At 40.4% G+C, this 9,392-nt stretch overlaps 1 protein-coding gene and 1 pseudogene across 1 annotated transcript in view; one reads left to right on the top strand and one right to left on the bottom strand.

The window, feature by feature from the left end:
• Positions 1-418: 418 nt before the first annotated feature.
• The window catches only part of exoc2 (exocyst complex component 2), a 56,758-nt gene continuing 47,784 nt past the window's right edge, over positions 419-9,392 (top strand). Inside the window, exon 1 of the mRNA XM_049587944.1 lies at positions 419-478. The gene's annotated coding sequence lies outside the window, so the exon portion shown is untranslated. The remainder of the gene's footprint in view (positions 479-9,392) is intronic.
• Positions 4,592-6,396, bottom strand: LOC125896170 (general transcription factor II-I repeat domain-containing protein 2B-like; annotated as a pseudogene).

Raw genomic sequence — 9,392 nt, 5'->3', positions numbered from 1 at the left:
CGGCTTCCTCCCTCAGTCCAAAGACATGCAGGTTGGGGACTAGGTTAATTGGTAACTCTAAATTGTCCGTAGGTGTGAATGTTTGTTTGTCTCTATGTGTCAGCCCTGCGAGTCTGGCGACCTGTCCAGGGTGTACCCTGCCTCTCGCCCGATGCCATATTTTATGAGATGATCATATGTTTTGTACAGTTAAGTCATTACAACTGTCAGATGGATGACGTCAGTAATAATTACACTATCACTCAACTGTAGTGGACTACAGGTATAAAGCAATATAAAAATATCTATCTATCTATCTATCTATCTATATGTGTGTGCGTGTGTGTGTAGTCATAGTATATATTTTTTATTTCTTTATATTTTACCTAATTTAACTTGATTTTAATGATTTTATTTTGAAGGCTGTGGCTGAGAACGGAAAGCCGGAAGTAGTCACATGATACAGGAAACGGTCGCTGCAGTCCAGTCGCTGTAAACTGTAAGTTACCATTTTGTCTAACGTATTTTTCTCCTAAATACTCGACATGGAGTCAAACTCACTGTGGTGAGACAGGTGATAATATAAGCGCTTTGTAAATTTACGACGAACACAAATGACAGTCACCGCTAACCCTTCCGGCATAACGAGTAGCTTGCTAGCGAGCACAGCTTAGCCCGAGCTAATGTTAGCTGTCAAATTTGTCAACATAGCTGATTTCCATTTCTCCAGAATCACCGGTGGGTTGTTTAGAGTGTTTCAACGGGCGTCTGTAAAGATGCGGTTAATGTTGTCATCTTGCATCGTTTTAACGTCAATAAGACTAGCTGCACCAAACTCCACTGAAGTATCTGTGTAACGGTGCTGTTTTGTTGGAGAACATTTCTAACGTTAAGACTTTTATGATTGCCGTTAACGTCTTGCAAGTTGGGCGCGTTATTGTCACGTTAAACGGTACTTATTGCGTTACTTAGTTGCTGTCACTGGGTTTATAACGGCTTTATTTTACAAAACTAACGTAGATAAAGCTCTTTATTTACCCCTTTTACCATCTTATTATATCTGCTTGTCTCCAAGTAGTGATTCATATTAAGTTCATGCATACAGTCATTAATAGGCATTATTATGAAAATAGTTTGTGATTCTCACAGCACTACAAAATGACATTTGCCTCAACAGCACCTTGACTTTAAATAAAACCAAAATTGTGTCCTGGGATACCTGAGATAATCCACAGACCTTTAACTGTTGACGTATTTCCCCCCTCCTCTCTTTACTAAACACAACATGTCAAAAAACCTAAAACATTTCATGAAAAACACAGCAACATTCTTCTTTCAGACTGGATGCCTTGCAGCACAGTGCTGCCTCTCACAGGTCGGGAGAATAAGATATAATAAAACGTCATTAATCCTGAGTATAATTGCTGTGCAGCAGTTGCAGTACAAAGTGGGGAAATGTTTGTTTGTTTGTTTGTTTGTTTGTTTGAAGGTTTTATTTCGAACATGTGAAAGTAAAAAAAGGAAGAAAAAATGTGAGCAATACAGTAAGTCAAACGGATGACAAAAAACAACAACAAAGCAATTAAAGCAGATAAACAATCAAAAAAATATATATATACTTGACATGTTCGAAAAGGGGTGGGAAAAAGCAAAGCTCATTAAATCCTAACCCTTCTCCACTCAACAATTCATATTGTTATTCCCTGTGTGCCTTTTGATAATATAAAGTATATAATATAAAGTGTGCTAATATAAAAGTAGCCTGTGTATTATACAAACAATATATTATATTGCAGTTTGGAGTGCACAACAAATAGAAGTAGTTGCTTTTACTCTGTTTTCACTATGTCATTTTACTGCTATTACTCTATATGTTAATTAAATACTGTTGTTTACAAAATGTTATATTTCCACCTGAAATTTTGTGGAATCAAAGGACAGAATCTTGCAAAGCTCACATGTTCAAAAGTGACAATAACTCTTCCTAATTTTATTCAATAAACATTGAATATATAAACATGGGATACTTTGCAGCATTATCTGACTACTGCTGTTTTACTGACATATTAACAGAAATGCAACTTATAATGCTATATAAACATTGAATAACACTAGAATGACTTTATTTTTGTACTTCTATTTATTCGAAAAGGGCTTTATGCACATATTTCTGCACAGTTATATGTTATGATATATTATTATAATATGTTATGATCATCCCTGCATGTTGGAGCAGATTTAGCATTTGACATCCAGGATCCCAACTAATATTGTGACTCTAACATTGCCTCTAAAAACAAATGATGACAAATAGAACACCGTACATTTACATGCACGCAGTAGTTGAGCTAAGCTCATAGTTCGGCTAATCGGTCAAGTCGGACTTCTCGCCTTGTCTGAGTATGCATGCAGAAGAGAAAATCAAATTTCTGACCAAGTACGTCTGACTCTGCCTCGATAGGTGGCGCTGTGTCCTTTTTAACATAGTGTGTATTGAACTAACTCCAGTTGACCCAAAGAGGAAGCTTCTGCTTCTCGGTCGCAGGTGTTTGTTTGTTTGTTTTTCCGGGAGTTACTGCACTGCTATATACTGAACCGCTGCTACGGATTAAAGCTCACAAAGGAAAAAGTGGTGCATGCACAGAACGCAGAGTCTGACTCCAGTCGGACTAAGTGGATCCATGCAGCAATAGTTCTTTGTTCAATCAAATTATCTAGGTGTGTTAGTCAAGCTACGGATAGTCCAATTTCAGTCAGACTAAGCTGTTTACATTTATTTAAAAGTCCGGTGTTAGTCGGACTAAGCCAATAATGCGATTTTCTCCAGCTGTATGTAAACGTACAGACATAGATACAAGTTCCCTATGTAAGAACTGTATAGTAATGGCATCAAAGCCACAAATTGCTATAACAGCCCCCTGGTCTCCCCTATTCAAACCTGCATGTCCAGTCACAGAGACAAAACAACTCAAATCCTGGAAAATTGCAGATGAGAAAGAGCTGGTATGCATAGATGCCATGTTAGAGGGTGACCTTAAGCTCACTGGGTAGAGTTTGCACCCCATATAGGCTCAGTCCTCTGCAACAGCCTGGGTTCAATTTTGACCTGCAGCCCTCTCGTACTTGTCATCCCCCCCCTCCTTTTCTCACCTTTCCTGTCCAGTCTTCAGCTATTTCATCAATAAAGGCACAAAATGCCCTAAAAAGAAAAAAAACAGTCAGTTGTCAGTTGTGTGAGCACAAAACAAGACAAGGCAAAGCTAAATGTAAATATTGTCAGAAACCAATGGCGTGTACCGCAGCCTCTGGAGAAGCGTTCAGTGCACCAATGTGTCTGCACCCTGCACATGGTGGACATCAGGTTAGCAGTAAACTATGAATGTTACAGTGTGACCTACATTTAGTCAGAAACTCCAGACCAGTGAAGCTGTTTTAACAAGGGGAAGCCAAAGACTGTTAATCTGCTCACACTTCCTACACTGAAATGACATTGAGATGGTTGAAAATTGGCAAGGGCGTAATTACATGCCAATATGAGGCTTCTGGGAAAACGTTTGAAACTGTAGGAATAGACACTATAACATCTATATACAGTAGTTTTGAGTTTTGAGGCTAATTTTGATTTGTAAAACTTAGAGTTTGCTGCTGATTATTTTCTTGATTTAGCAGTTGAGTGTTTTGATGCAGTGATGCATTCAGATTGCTTGTTTTATTTGACCCACAGTCTAAAACAGGGGTGTCAAACTCATTTTCACCAAGGGCCACATCAGCATAATGGCTGCCCTCAAAGGGCCAGATGTAACTTATAAATGTAACTAAATGTAACCAAATGTAATGTAAAATAAATGTAACTACTCCTTAATGTTAAATAACTCTGAATTTATTACTTATTCAAGTTACAAATATTACAGTTGCATAGAAAAAAATATGTTTGCTTGTTGCTCTGTTATAACGTAAATCCTTTTAATTTGTCAGGTTATGAAACCCACATAACTCCATCAATCAAGGATCAAACTATCCAAGTGAATAAAGAAAAATAACGTCAAACACAAGTTATTGCATTAACTTTGTTCAAAACGTTTTTGTCATAGTTGAGAGGGGTTTAATTACTGTAAAACCAACAGTTGTGAGCTGCTAAGAACATGTGTGACAGATGTAGCATTTTTCAAAAAAAAAAAAAAAAGGCTGCACACAGCCTTGCATGTGGCATACATCCAACTAATGAGATGGTTTGATTACAATAAACATTTGTCTGCATAAAGTTTATGCAGACAAATGCCATAAACACATAAAACCTTCAAACACTAAATACATTGCTACAGCAGCTACACATATAAATACGTATATGTAATAAACTCAAAATAACAAAATAAATATCGTCTCAGTTCACAACTATATTGGTCAAGTTTTTAGATTAGTTTTTGATGAGGAGATGCTGCCTGTCCTTGAACACACCAAGTGGATCCCCTCTCCACCATCCATTGATCATGTTCTGAAAATAACAAACACAAAACAAAATGCAAGCACAATCATTAAATTGCACACAGTTTAACTATTCTTCTTCTTGGTTGAATTACATTTTATTATATTCTAATTAGGTTTTTAAAAATGCTTACCTATGTGTTTTCTGACCTGATGTCTGACACCGTTTTCCCGTTGCCAGTGTGTCAATGTCTGGTTTTGGGTCCTGTGCTGAGGCAGTCCGTAGAACAGCATGGAGGTTGTCATCAGTGATGCGTGATCTGTGCTTGTTTTTGTTTAGATGCATTATTGAAAACATCTGTTCGCACAGGTAGGTGCTCCCAAACATGGACAGAACACGGGCAGCATGAAGTCGAAGCTGTGGCATCAAACCAGGGGGCAGCAGACGGTAAAAGTCCTGGATTGCAGCATCCTGGAACTTTGCTCTCAGGCCACTGTCGCTTTGAAGCTCGATCAACTCCATCTGAAGGTGTTGGGGTGCAGTGCAGACGTCGGTGGTGAAAGGACTGGCAAAGATGGCAAAGCCAGAGTGCTGTGCTCTGAAGTCAGAGAAGCGCCGATCAAACTCATTCATTAACCGGCTCAATTTGGTAGCCAACTGAGCACATGAAAAAGTACCGGGAAATGAGGCTGAGATGCTCTGACAAACAGGAAAGTGGGCAAGATTGTCCTGTTTCACTTGGCACATGCATAGGTCCAGTTTACGCTGGAAAGCCATGATCGTGTCGGACATCTGTGTGATGACTTGTTTGCGTCCCTGCAGCTTCTGATTCAGTTGGGCGAGATGCTCGGTTATGTCACACAACACAGCAAAGTCACACAGCCAGTTTGGATCTGACAGTTCAGACAAGGGTTTTCCTTTACTCTGCATGAAAAGAGCGATGTCTTCCCTAAGCTCAAAAAATCTTTTGAGGACTTTGCTCCTACTCAGCCACCGTACTTCTGTATGGTACGGCACATTTCCGTGCTCCGAGCCCATCTCCTGCAAAAACAGCTGGAACTGACGATGATTCAGGCCACGTGCCACTGTTTTCATGACCATGGTCACTATGTGATCCATCCCCAGCACCTTCCCACACAAAGCTTCTTGGTGGATAATGCAATGATACGTTATCAGAGGCGTGTGACAGTTCAGTTTTTGCATTTTCCCCTTCATTAGTCCAACCAAGCCCACTTTTCCTCCACACATTGCCGGTGCAACGTCTGTAGTTAATCCCACCAAGTTTTCCCAGGGCAATGCATTTTTACTTACAGACTTCTCCACCGCATCAAAAATGTCCTGTCCCGTTGTGGTCCCATACATAGCAGCCACATCCAACAACTCCTCAGTGACAGAGAGGTCCGACTTCACGCCTCTAATAAAAATGGATAACTGCACTGTATTCGTGTTATCTGTGCTTTCATCAACAGCTAATGAAAAAGCTATGTAGCTGCGTGTCTCTTCGGCCAGCTGTGTTGCAAGGTTTTCTGCTAGTTCCTTAACTCCGTGATGGTGTTTCTTGATAAACTGACATTTTTAAAAGTCTGTATCTGGTCGGGACACACTTGCTCACAGACCTTCAGCATGCACTGCTTCAAAAACGCTCCCTCTGAAAAAGACTTTGAAGCGTGGGTGATTTCTTCAGCCACAATAAAGCTAGCTTTCACTGCCGCGTTGTTTTTGGCCGTGGCTTTTGTGAACACATTCTGTTGCGACCGCAGTTTGCCTTTTAATTCTTGGGCAATTTGTTGTTTTTCTTGAAGGCTAGCTTTGGCATACTTAGCTCCGTTTTTGGTGTCAAAATGCTGACGTAGATTGTACTCTTTGACAACCGACACCGCCTCGTAACACAAAAGACATACCGGCCTTTCTCCTTGAAGCACAAACATGTATTCGCCTTCCCATCTTTCTTGAAACAGCCTTCCATCTGCATCAACTTTTCTCTTCCTGGACATTTTGGGATCATTATTTGTATTTCTCAATTCCAATTGTTGGATAAATCGCATTGATGTGGAAACACTGCCGTCTAGTGGCGGGAAGCCGTCACTTCACGGGTAACATAATCGACATGCATTGTGGGAAATGTAGTTTTTGGTCAAATCACGCTTTTGACTTATTTATTTTTAGACAATCAGACCTTTTAAGCTCTCGCGGGCCACGTAAAATGATGTGGCGGGCCACATTTGGCCCGCGGGCCTTGAGTTTGACACATATGGTCTAAAACCTAAAGATGTTAAGTTTTCTTCTGCATGTTGATATAGTTGGTGGGGGTATTTCTGTAGAAAGAAACAAGTTCCTACATGAAGCTGCTCAGGACAAGGTCTGTGGGTTATCTTGAGTAACAGGGTCATGATTTTTGGAAAGAGATATTGCTATTTTTCAGACGTTTCTTTTTTGTGCTATGAGCACCACAAGTCGAGTGCTATGTAGTTTCATTATTTTGGAGAGAAAGTAAACATCTCTAGTTGTCTAGTTGTCTAGCAAGTCCTCAGCCTTTCAGTGAGAGCCTGCAGAGCTCTGTGTATCTTCTTCTCTTCCCCAAAGTCAGCACTGCTTGGCTTGGGGATGGCGGGGGCAACACTGCACTGATCCATTTCCTGCCCCTCTCTTGGGGCTCTAATTGAAAAATTTGGGTGGCCCTGCTTGTTTGTTTTGGTGGAATGTGGTGGGTTGTGTTTTTTTTTTTTTTTTGAGGCTTTTCCTCAGTGTCGCTGCTCCATAGACCTCAGGGTGAATCGAGTGACGAGGGTCAGGCTGAGCCTTGTTTGTGAAGCGGCGCTCCTCTCTCACCCCTGTCTGCTCTCCACAGTCTGCCCCACCTGGTAGCCTCCTCCCTGCTGACAGGCTTGCTGGGCCACTGGTTTTCACAGTGTGATTTCTGTGACCCAGTCAGACCTGGACAGACAGACAGAGGAGCTTTGGGCTGGGAAAACAGGTCACAGCGCAACTTGGAGAGACGAGCTCAATACTTATGGAGTCAGCTTATTGAAACAATTTGTTGATAATAGAGTGATAGAATTTGTCACAAAATAATCTATTTATTCATTTTTTGATGGTTTTCTTTGGTTTTAGACTCCTAATTACAAGGACTTGTTGCTTTTTTTCTGTTATGTAATAGCAATCTTAATAGTTAGTGTTTTAGACCGCTATTTAGACAAAAATAAACAATTTTAAGTTATTACATTAGACACAGTAAACATTTTAACTATTTTACATTTTACTGACATTTATTGACCACATGATCTTTCAATAAGTAAAATCATTGGCAGCCCTAGTTGATTATTGAAGCAGTCCATTTTCAGAGCAGTTATCAACAACCACTCTTATAATTAATAGTGTCTTGTAGTTATCAGAAACATTTGCCAGTCTAGCTCCTCAAATGTGATGTTTTGCTGCTGTTTTTTAGGTTTTGGACTGTTGGACTGTTTTGGTTGGACAACACAGTACCTTTCTACTATTCCTTCTTTTTACGGCTTTTTTACACCTTATAATCGTGTCAATTGTCAGAAAATTATTCTGCAACAATTCACATTTGATATTCACTTAATCATTACGTGTCAAAAAGTCATTGGTTTCTGGTCAGAAATCTAAAAAAGGTGTTTTTTTTTTCCTATAATAAATTGAATGGGGGTTCTGGACTATTGGCCATACGAAGCAAGCAGTCAGCTAAGCAGACTTTAGCTTGGGTATTTGTGATGGACATACGTCAGTATTTTCTGATGATTTATTGAACACAGTTAATGAGTAGTTGCAGCCCTATAATCAGTTAGGCCTAATTAATAGAAAAAATAATCAACAGATTACTTGAAAAGAAAAATGTTAAAAATAGTTAGTCACAACCCTAAATAAAATGTTTGAATTATTATTATTTATTTATTTTTTTTAATTTTAATTTTTTTTTTAAACTACAGTGGTTGTATAATTCTTTATACTAAGTTAGGGTGAAGAAGATGTTCTCACGCTGCTGGTTTTGACGTTAAGCTTATAGCCTGGCTCATGAAGGTTCAAGTCTCTCCATTCCGCCATGTCATTGGGCAAAGCCGCCTGTCTCCAGTCTCCTAATCCTCTGAAAACATCTTCCTGCATTTGCAGGCCTACACTTCATATTTCTGTTTATTGTTCCAGGATTTTTATATGGGAAATTGTGGACTTCACTTCGTTAGGCCTAACTCTGAAAAGCACTTGAGACTGACAAACAAACAAACAGACAGCCATAAAGATAACAAAGCTTGTGGGCAGACATCGGATGATGGTCGGATAGTGAGCCAGAGGCACACATCTGATCACTCTGTCCTCTTTCTCTGTCACGAAAGACTCTCCATGAGCACTGGGATGGTCCGCACGCCCAGAAGATGCTGACTCACTGTGGAAGAATGAGGACTGGACAGTGGTCGCAGCATCTGTTTTCAAACAGAACCTGCACAGTTCATGTAAATACGATCCATTTATTTGAAATACGATACAGTTGACACATATTATGGTTAATTTGGCAACGTTGCCCTCTCCACATCTTAGAGGCATGTGGTGGCCTGGGTGTGAGTGAACACTGTGGAGGATTGTTCAGAGCTTCGCCCAGCCTCTGTGATCAGACCAGTCATCTCAGACTGGGTGATGTTTGGCCTGCTCTGTCCATTCAGAGGAGTCGGGAGGGGGATCTTTGATGGAATCTGGTGTTTGTGTAATGTTGAGGAGCACGGAGTGAAATGGTGTTAGTTTGGGAGTGGGGGGGGGGGGGGGTTCTGAGCCGCCAGCGTAGTCAGTTAGCTGCTGTGATGGGAGACGGAGGGGGTGAGGGTGATGAGCTGTCTAAATGGGTCCCTTTGTGCCCCCTCAGCCCATCACACTCTCTCTTATACACACACACACACACTTGCCAATCACTGCCATATGTGAGACACCTTTGAGTTTAGAGCAGCAAATGATCTAAGGTATAAACGCCTTATTCATGAGA

This window comes from Epinephelus fuscoguttatus, linkage group LG10 (assembly GCF_011397635.1).
Source record: "Epinephelus fuscoguttatus linkage group LG10, E.fuscoguttatus.final_Chr_v1".
NCBI classification, from domain to species: Eukaryota; Metazoa; Chordata; class Actinopteri; order Perciformes; family Serranidae; genus Epinephelus; species Epinephelus fuscoguttatus.
Note: the sequence above shows the minus strand (reverse complement) of the source record. Positions and strands in the feature narration are given on the sequence as shown.